We start from the raw sequence: 11,471 nt of genomic DNA on the forward strand, positions 1-11,471 counted from the left end.
ACTCAATTTAGCATATACTGATTTCTTAGGAAAACTGACCTTTTTCACTACCCTTTCAAAACACACATCTCTTTTCTGCAATCCCAGCACTAAAGATGCTAAGCATCTCTTTTTTAACAATCAGGTACTGTGGTCTGGTATGACATTTTATAAAACCTTTATAATTTGTTTGTTTGGTTGTATGTTTTCAGGACAGACAGAAACAAGGAGCAAAAGAATTTACTATAAGCACATTCTGCTTCTAGTATCTGTTGAACAGCCTTGAGTGGTCCATGCGCCCCTCAATAGCAGTGCTGGGACTTTAACAGGCACATCATAGCCAGACTCCTGAAGTCCATAGTCTTAAATGCACAATCACCAACACACACCACACACTGAGAGCACAAGGACTATGTCTCCAAAGCAAAACTACAGTTTTCCTCCTGAACTCAGAGAAGTTGTGAAGTGAGACTCTCTGAACATCATTACATCAGGAAGCCTGGAAATGTCATTCCTTGCAAGCATCAAAAGTAAAATCTGATACCCCATTATAGTCTAAGTGTTCTCTGTAGGTAAACCGAAAATCTCAGGACACATGGGTCTCTAAGTACAAAAGGATAAAAGGCAAGTGATTGCCTTTCCCCTATCACAAATGTAAAAATAATGTCTTCCCTTTGTGCTCTTGCTGGGATCCATTGTAAGGGCTGCGCTTTTATGCCCATTTTAATTAGAATACATTTCTCTGAACTTTTCTCCATAACTGTAAAGAGAGAGGTGAAGAAAAATGTAAATTTTTATCTATGGAGCCTTGTCCTAGGAGACACTGTCTCTTGTGTAGTAAGTAATCAATGGGACTCAGACATCTTTCGCAAAATACAGTTTTAAATTATGGAGTGCTATTTTGCTTTCTCAATTCATATTATCCTATTCCAGCTACAACACATTTACTATCTGGAAAGATCTCATTGGTAAGAAGTTAATGAATTATATGCTGAGGAAATAGTACAATGGTAGGTGCTTATCTGGAGTAAGCTGGATTCTGCCGTCAGCACTGGAAAACGAAGTCAGTAAAACAGTAAAACAGTTACCAAAGTGCCAGCACTGCGAACTGTCAGAGTACATAGTTATCTTTAGTGCTTAATATATACTTGGAATACTTTAAATGATCATCATGTTCTTAGTGCTTTCTTTCTCATTATTATCAAAATATGACCCTGACTGCCTTAGAGCATAAAAAATAAAGAATACGGAAAAGTTCGAAGTTTGTTAATGGCAGTGTGAAAAAAACAAAGCATCACGAACGAGCATAATTAGTAGAAAATGTCATTTAGAAAATGCCAAGGAGAAGGTAATCTTTTTCCAACACCGAAGAAAATTTCATCTGCCTTAGAATAATAAATGAAAAAGATAGGGAGATAGCTAACTTTTAGGCACATAAGAACATAGGAGTTATACAAACTTATTATAAATAATCACCACTGCTGAAGGACTATTTCACCTCAGGAGGTCATGCAGAATGTCAGATCTATTACAATGTCAAGATATCACAATAGAAAAAGTGAGTAAAACATTAATGATGACAGATGTGGTACACACCTGTAATTCTCATACTTAGGGGCAGAGGCAAGAAGAATATCGCATGTTTCTGGCTATCCTGGTCTACCTGACAAGTTCCAGGTTAGTTGGGAATGCAGAAGGGCATCTTGCCTCCAAAAAGAAAAAAATCAAAAATATGAATATACATGGATTTTCACAGAGTTAGGATGAAGTCCTTTATTATTAGAAATGTTGAAACCCAGACAATATTCCTGAGAAGCACATAACTCAACATTTGTTCTTGATAATCACTTAGTATCAAATTTCACTTTTTGATTTTGGGAATGAAAACTGAACCAGAAATTAGAGTATTAAAGTCATATCTAGACGTTACATACTCTTTTTTTAACACAGAGATACATTTGGCATTAAATAAAAATAGATTTAGTCAGCACTTCAGCTTTTGAATACATAGATTCCAAAGGTGTTTTTGTAGCTTGTACATAAAATAAAATAAACTACAAACAGATTTTGGGTATACTGGTTTCAAGCTGTTGTAATTATGATAGCACCATATCATGTTCACTGACTAACCTTTGATATTGCACATAAACTGTGTACATACTATTATCATCTGATGAATTTTAGACCTACTGATGCCCAGGCCTGCTTTAAAGATAATATGATTTAATTTGTTTGTAATGGGGTTAAGTAAATAAGATGTTTAGGCAGGAATGAGAGCCACATTGGTATTTAAAAAAAAAATGAGGTAGTGGAGAAAGAAATTCTTCTTAAGTACAGATGCTCTGGTGTCTACCATAACATGTGCAGCATTTTCAGATTTTTCTCAGTTTTATTGACTTTTATATGAAAAATAAAATCATGTTATCTTTGGTCCAATTACTATGATTTTTTTCCTACAAATCCTGCGTCTTTCAAATGACTAATGGTGTCTGTTTCCTATACCCAGAAGTCCTGAGCTCTTCCATTACTGTGTGTTTCTAAGAGCCAACATTGCTGAGGAATTGCACTCCTCATAGCCAACGTGCAGAGTCTAACCAGGGCCTAATCTTTTCCCCACTGCATTCAATATCTTTTGCTTGTTTGTTTGCATGTTTGTTTGTTTCTGAATGAAGCTGTATGAAAGAACACTAGGGCCTTGTGTTCTCTTAAGTGAAGCACTTTGCATATTAGCCATTTTCTGTGTTTGAATTATCGCAGCGGATTAAAGAAAAAGACACACACTTCTATTTGCTTCCCTAAGCTCTGCTGCATGAAGGAGACCCAACTTATTTTAGAAAAGCCCTCAAATACCTGTAGGTAGTATCACGAAATCCAATCCCATCTCACGTTCTTTAAAGGATTACTGTGTACCAAGCCATCAGCCACTATTTGTATCTACCTCGGCTTACCAGAAGTCCAAAACAAACTTTCCTTATTGCATGGATTACGAAATGTAAGAGAGCTAACCTTTAGGACTTCAAGCTAGGTAAATGTCACACATTTAAACTATTAATGGGAAAACTTTCATGCATGAAGCCTAAGACACAAAAGTTTTCAGAATTACACTATCTCCCTAAACATTGCAAAGAATAATATATTAATTAAAACAAAAAACAAACAAACACACAAACACACAGAAAGTATGAGACCAGGAAACGGCAATTGATAGATCACGTTACACTTGATTGTTTGATGTGGGAGTGATTTCTTATTAATAAAGAAACTGCCTTGGCCCATTTTATTGGATAGAAAATTAGGTAGGCGGAGTAGACAGAGGAGAATGCTGGGAAAAAGAAGCTGTGTGAGGAGTCGCCATGGTTCTCTCGTTCCAGACAGACGCAGGTTAAGATCCTCCCTGGTAAGCCAGCTCGTGGGCTACACAGAATATTAGAAATGGGTTAGAACAATATGTAAGAGCTAGCCATAAGGAACTGGAACTATCCGGGCCAGGCAGTGTTTGAAAGAATACAGTTTCCGTGTAATTATTTCTGGGCATAAGCTAGCCATGCGGGCGGCCGGGTGCCGGGGACGCAGCCCTGCCGCCGCTCCTATTTCAACAGATGGCGCCCAGACGTGATGGCTAAATCCACTTAAAAACCTGAGAAGGCTTAAAAATAAGGGAGAGAGAGTTTAACACAGATTTTTGCTGTTTTGTTGGTGGCGTTCTGTAGAGAGATTCCTGATTCAGCAACAGCAAAAAAAAAAAAAAAAAGCCGCGTCATTTTAAAGCGCTGCTTCCTGGAGCTATGCTGCCAGCGTGAACTCTGGCTTTAAAGCATTTCAAGGCTTTTATGGGACTGGATGTTTGTGTTCCCGCTTGGGATCGGAGGAGAGTGCTCTGAGACTGTGCCGATGGCTCAGCGCTTCCCGCCTGCACCTGGGCAGACGGCAGAATCAGGCTTAGGCAGGCGGAAGAGCATGGCGGATTCCTGCCGCCATACAGAGACGCATTTTCAGACTGCGCAGTGCTCTGCGTGTCAGATTTGGCTGTAACTTGGAAGAAAAGAGTTTCTGTGCTGCACACTCAGTCTCAGAGTTAAACTGCTGATTGCGGCTCCAATGTGGACTGCTGTGTGCCTGGAACTGTTGTGGCTCAGGGGCACCAAATGGCTCTGAGGCAGGAGCAGCTTGGCTCAGCTCTGCCATGCTGATCTGTGCTGGTCTCAGGCAGGAACTACCGTAATTACCTTAAAACCGTGCAGTTAAGGTTTAGACTGGGCAGGACACAGGCAGTACCGTATTACCTGTACATGGTGCAACTTAAGTTTTTAAGAACTGTTTAACATTTTAAGAAATGCTCCTGGATAGTGAAAAAATTACAGATTCACAATAAAACAGATTCAGACAGACCACTAAATGGATCACAATGTTGGATGAGTGTACGTAGGCTTGAGAGAGAAAAAAAAAATAGAGAGAGAAAGAATAAAGTTAATGCCCTTAAAAAAAAGGGGATAAAGTCTTTAAAGAGACAGAGTACAGATAGTTATAGATTAAGAGAAATAAAGTAAATATAAGCCACGTAAAAATGGAAAATTCACAGAGAGTCTGGATTATGTACATTGTGTTTTCTTTAAAATTTTTGACTGTGAAGGAGCTAAGTACAGAGAGACATTTCATTACATGGGCTGCCAAGCTAAACCAAAATGGATATAAGGGTATTATGATTTCAGAATTTGGGTCTAAGGATATGATGCTTTGGAGAGGGTCTTCTTTTGTTTTTGCAGAGGATGAGACCCTGTGGATTGCATCTATTCCGATTTGGTATGATAGACCACGCCCTCCTGAAAGGTTGCTGTGAATACCCTCAAAAAATTGCTTCGCTCAATTGCCAACTGAGATGAAACTAGCATACAGGTTATATCATGAACAACCTAATTAACGACGCCCCTATTCAGCAGGAAGCAGTTTGTAGAGAAAAAACTACGCCCATGTTCCCAAATATTGTTTATAAATGTTCTTTTACATTTAAAGGGGGATATGATATAGATATGAATAATTTGCATTGGTATGGATTTTATGGTCAATTTTGTTATATGTATATGTATTTTTGATCTTGATTAAGGTATTGTGATTGTGTAGTTCATTTAAAAATGTAATGTATAATTAGGAAATATAGGTTGTTAATGGATAATCATCGCTAATACTTAAGCTTGTAGTCATGTTAGTTAGATTTTCTAGATATATAGAGAGATATTTTAGTTAGATAGGCATTCTTCATATCTTTCAAAGGCTGCAGAATATGGCATTTAAGATATTTTAATAACTTAGGGTTTTTCATGACAATGAGACACATTTGCTCCTGGCAGCACCAATCTATTTCAAGAGGAAGATGGGCATCGAAGAGAATCCTTATGGAGTTTGATAGCCATTTGGGCAAGAAACTGCTCTTGCCTGGACTGTTGCATAAACTGGACACAGAGAACCCGCAGAGAGAGGACTGCTGAACTTGCCTAAAGGTGAGATGACCTTTTGGGGTTCCTGCTTCATGAAAGAGTCTGTGAGACATTCTGCAGGACACAGCAAAAAGTGACTGAACTGTCTTTGGAATTTCTTGCTTGATGAGAATGTCTGCTGGATACTATGGGCCTGTAGGCCGAAGATGGATGCCCCAACGGTACAGAGGAACTTTGGGTGACTGTCCAGGCAGCGAGATGTCTCTGTCATTTCTAGAGTTTTCTTATTTCTTGTTTGATAGGTAATATTATATCCTTCTGGAGTCTTTGATGGAGTTGAAGAATGGTTAGTTATAGTTTTCCTTAGTTATGATAAGAGATAAAATAGATATAAATATTGTAACTGTAATTCTTACTTGATAACTGTTTTGTTATATGTAATTTTACTATGTTAAAGTTAAAGCCTTTCTTTTTTGTTTAAACAGAAAAAGGGGAAATGATGTGGGAGTGATTTCTTATTAATAAAGAAACTGCCTTGGCCCATTTTATTGGATAGAAAATTAGGTAGGCGGAGTAGACAGAGGAGAATGCTGGGAAAAAGAAGCTGTGTGAGGAGTCGCCATGGTTCTCCCGCTCCAGACAGACGCAGGTTAAGATCCTCCCTGGTAAGCCAGCTCGTGGGCTACACAGAATATTAGAAATGGGTTAGAACAATATGTAAGAGCTAGCCATAAGGAACTGGAACTATCCGGGCCAGGCAGTGTTTGAAAGAATACAGTTTCCGTGTAATTATTTCTGGGTATAAGCTAGCCATGCGGGCGGCCGGGTGCCGGGGACGCAGCCCTGCCGCTCCTATTTCAACAATTGTTCATTCTGTGAATTCAGTCAACACATATATACATCAAAGTAGTTGCTGAATCCTCATCAATGTGATTCACTGAAAATAATAATAGAAAAAAGGTCCTGGATATAGGAAATAAAACAAAAGGCTTCATCAGGTCACTGGATTTGGAAACTGAACATGATAAAAATGCTGATTATAACTGTGCAAAAGCAACACATTTTTTTTTCTCAGAAAGAAGAAAATTTATATAGCTTTATGTGGTTTATTCCAGTAAGTGAATGTATTTAACATGATTTAAGAATACCACTGGTACAATTCCAGTTTTAAATTGTATTTACATATTTTTCATGATGCTTGAATCTGACACTGGGAGTATTGCTTCTGGTTCCATCGTCATTACCATAGAGATTTAGACGTAGCTAAAGATGGGACAGGTCTCAAATGCATGCAATGGAAATTGATAAATATAAGCCCAGCTGAAAGCTTCGCTTACGGAGCAGACTGTCTCCCAATAATCTTTCTTATCAGCTAAATTCATCTCTTAGAAATCTACATTAATTCATTCAAACTAAAGTAAAAAAAATCCTCAAAATTTTAAAGAGGATGAAGCATGTTTTTAATGTAAATCTCGGTGGTAAAAGTATGGTCAGCCCACAGACTTACCATCAGTATCTTCCTTTTATTTCGCTGAGTTTAAGAACAATGTTTTTTTCTCAATGTCAAAATATGTTTTTAATCAATGCATTACTACATCGTTTCTCTTCTTTACGTTTTCCCCTCAACTCTTCCCATATACCTACCTTGCTTCCTCTCACTTTCATGACCCCTTGTCCTTTGTTAGGCGTTTATGCCAAATACATAAATACGAACTTCTCAGTCCACTTAACGTTAGTGGTTTGGATATAATTTCAGGGATTTTTTTTTATAAATGTTTGTGTACTTAAAAATATTTCTTTTACTACTTATGTGTGTGTCTGTGTGGAGCTATTAACATGTGAAAAGGAACCACTGGACGTCAGAAGAGATTGTCAGATCCCCTGGAATGGGAATGAGAGGCAGCTGTGAGTTAATCTATATAGGTGCTGGTAAAGGAATGTGGGGTCTCTATAAATTCATTATGTACTTTTAGCTGCCGAGCCATCTCTGCAGCCTTTACTTATCTGTTAATGACAGCTATTTCTTATGCATTATGACAGTTATAACTTAGGTATTTTGGAATATTATGTAAAGAACAGCTAATTGTAGCTAGCTACTATATGCCTGACCAAACATAATTTTTGTGTTTTTTTCTGACATTACATTTTTAAATGATTATCTTAACTTCCCTCAGTATTGTTAAACACTTTCTAAATACATGCCCACACTTTACATTATTAACTCAAATTTTGTTCCTTATTTCTTTAGTAAAGATACTGTCTTAGTAAAAAAAAACTGTCTGTGGCAGTTTTGCCACCTATGCTACTGATTTTAAGTTCAAGAAGCTAAGTTTCACATCACATAACAAATACATTTTTAGGGCACAAATATGTACAAATTTATTTAGGTTCCTCAAAAGTCAGATTACAACCTATTAACTGAAGGTATTGGATTTAATCATTCTTCATTCTCCAACTCCCTATAAGACACATTGTCTTTATTAACACTTCTAGCAAGAGAAGAAATACTTAAAAGCCTTTAATTTATTAGTTTATTGGTGTGTTTGTGTGTGTGTGTTCATGTGCATGCAAGCGTTGGCCATGGCATTAATATGATAGTCAGAGGACTATTTGAGGGAACCAGATGTTGGGTTGTTTTGTTTTTAATTTTTTTCCAACGATGTGGTCCGGGAAAATCTAACTCTAGTACTCTGACATGGAGGCAAGCATCTTTGCCTGATGTGATCTTTTTATTGATGTGACATAATTTTAAAGCACCTTGGGAAAGAGTCTAAGAGGTATCATGTACAGTTGGTTGTTCTGTGACATAAATTGTGGGATTTTCTTGATTTTGTTAATCTAATCAAGATGTTAAGAAAGACTTATCCACTGTAGGTGGTATCATTCCAACAGCACGAAATGCATGATATAAATACATTGTATACATGTATGGAATGACCAAATGATGATTTTTGAAATGTAGAAAGTGAGCTGATGAAGAGCATGCATACATGTATATGGCAATTTATTATTCTCTGCCCTGACTATGGGTCATCATGTGAGACAATTCTGAAGTTTTAAAAATGCAACATAAATTTGGTTGAATACACCCTATCTTTTTCATGAAGAGCGATTTGAATTAGAAGGAAGCAATCCAATTAGATGATCATAATATGAAATGACATTGTGGTTTAGTTTGGTACTACTCCCATGCATTATGAAAGGTATGTCACTGGAATATTCATGTTTATTAGGAACAATGACCAAACAAGCAAGCTAACACTTTCTGTCATGTCAGATTAATATATGTAACCAATACACAATTCTTTTAACACAAACATAGACTGCTTCTTTTCAACAATCACTCTATGGTTTAACCTCTTATTTGAATACACATTTTCAGACTATATGTGTGTGTGTGTGTGTGTGTGTGTGTGTGTGTGTGTGTGCTTTCTTGAATTAGGCTTTATTTAATTTGAAAGCTCTACACTAAATGGGTTAACTCATGCTTATATTACACATTATCATAAGCAATCAAAACTAAGGCACTCTTGTTACAGCAGTTCCAATTTGTGCTATGGTTGTATTCTGCTCAGATTTCTATCACGTTCATTTTCTGACTTGCTAATTCACAAAATATAATAAAGCAAAAAATTAGACCTCTCTATATGATCTGTCAATGTCAAAGAAAATAATTGGGGTTACTTAGTAATAACGACAGCTAAAAAATATTTCAGCAAAATAATCACTTTCGTAAATGAGTTAAAATGACATTAGCATTTACCTCTGTAAATGCAAATAAATTTGCCAGATTAGCAAGGAACATGAGTAATTTGACAAGTATCACAGATTAATGACAAGGTGTATTTTTTATTTGTTGTTTTACACCTGCTGAAGTGCTTTTATACACATTAAATAATTAAGGCCTAATATCAACATATTAGCAGGTGGTACATTCAAATGAAGAATATGAAGGAATTTGTTAAGGCATAAATAGTGGTGGAGGATGTTTAAGTATTTATAATCTAAGAAACACAATTGTGAAAGGATATAACACAGGGAGCAAGCGCAGTGCCAAGGTTTGAGGGGGGGGGTGGGGAAAGCAAGAGAATAGACGTCACTTCTGTGCTGTGACAAGAGAGACTGAATCTGGAAAAGAATAGGAGCTGTGTAAGTAATTAAAATATGTATGTCTGTGCAGAGTGGTGAGCATATCTTAGGTCTACAAGAACAAGGACATTCATCCCATTCAACTTATCATAACACTGTTTGAAAAACTGCAGCACAGAAAAGGATAGCAGTTAGCTATGATGCCATATATAGTTTAGTTCTCTCTAATCAAGAGGATGCTACTGAAATTTGGAATGTGACAGGGATGACACTCAGCGTGTTATAACCACTTATCATGCTTAAGGACCAGGTTTCATTTCTAAGACTTATTTCAAAACCAATTTATTTTTTAAAAATAATCAGTCATGCAAACAAACAAACAAAAAGTTCAGGAGATGTTTCTCACACATGCAGAGAAAAGAGTAATTTGGTGATTCTATATATTCAACAACGCTGAAGTTTCCACCCTTGCTGAACCTTGAAGCTGCTTCATCAATTTTTCATTTCAGTCCCAAAGCCAATGAAATTACTGAAGATTGCACCTTAGCATGTGTGGATGCAATTACAGCATCCTTCTGCTGCCATCACTCTCTTTCCCTTATTACATAGGATTAGATGAGTCCAGTCAGGTTAAGGCTAAAAAGTAGCATCGTTATTTTCATTTTATTTATTTACGTGTTTTCCTGGCTGTTTATTACTCAGGACTGAACCATGAGTCCTGTGCATGGTGGGAAAACACCAGTGAGCTATATTGTCAGTCTTGTGTGTCTTCATTTCAAAGCAAGCCTCGGCTCTCATTAAATGATTTCATCCCAAACACTCTTAAGTGTTGAAAAAAAATCTGACTCAAATCTAGATGTTTTATAATAATATATCATTCTGAATTACATTAAACATACAAATGTCACAATGATCAGTAACATATATTACTAGAGTAGGATTGCATGTTTCTCTGACTATTTTATATTATATGTGGTCAAATTAGGTTTGTGAAGCCTTTGAAGTAAAGTTGTTCATATAATAACCTAATGTACTCAACAATCCTTTCTTGATAAACTTTAAGCTTTGCTCATGATACCCAGCACTGAAGAAGCTGAAGCAGGAGGACGTATGCAAGTGCAAAGTCTCCCTAGGCCACCCAGTAAGTTTTAGATTTCCAGGGTAAAAAGACTAATGCTCTTTCAAAGGGCTTTTGTTCATGGAAAATTTAGTAAACAATGCTGAATGCTTTTCATAAAATGCTACAGGTTGATGAGTAGTCTCAGATAGACTTACAGTGTACTTAGATTTTAAAATAAAATCTAAATCTCATCACAAACACACACAACACACACACACGAGTTGTTCATTTCCCTTACTGAGTTTTTAATGTGGTTCATGCCAGGTATATTTATTTTCTCTTGTTCTATTATTAAAATAGCAAAATATCTTAATTGTGTTGAAATGAGAGCAACATGACATAATATAAACAGGAGAGGAGTCTTTGGTCACCTTGGAAATGATCAGGTTATAAACCCTGAAAACCCATCCATCTTTGGAAATGGTAGTAAGCAAGATGGGTCCACATGACTAGTGTTCTTAATGATGCTTGCAGGCCTGACATAGTGTCTTCAGTTCCACCTGCTTTGGATGTTACTGCCCCAGAAGATGAATTTAGATCTGCACAGCCTATTTTTTAAATGGCTGCTGTGGGCCTAGCAAGGCACAGACGCTAGAGTTATTCACTCTGGTAGCATGGGAACTTAGCTATTCTTGACGAATGCAGAAATGCGTTGTTTTCCCACTATATCAAGAAACAACTTTCCATGCAAATTCTAGCAAATAATTAATTTGGTTTCAACAGATTATCTGTAAGCAATGCTTGGCCCGTGCTTTACTTCTGGAGGTCGTAATGAAAGTGAGTTGTGGGGGCCATGTGCCTGCCTTTCAATTTTAGCATTTTGCCATGAAAGACTCTAAGATCACAGCCAT

Source organism: Alexandromys fortis, unplaced genomic scaffold, assembly GCF_014885135.2.
Source record: "Alexandromys fortis isolate MF-2015 unplaced genomic scaffold, M_Fortis_MF-2015_v1.1 scaffold_60, whole genome shotgun sequence".
In the NCBI taxonomy this organism is placed as follows: Eukaryota; Metazoa; Chordata; class Mammalia; order Rodentia; family Cricetidae; genus Alexandromys; species Alexandromys fortis.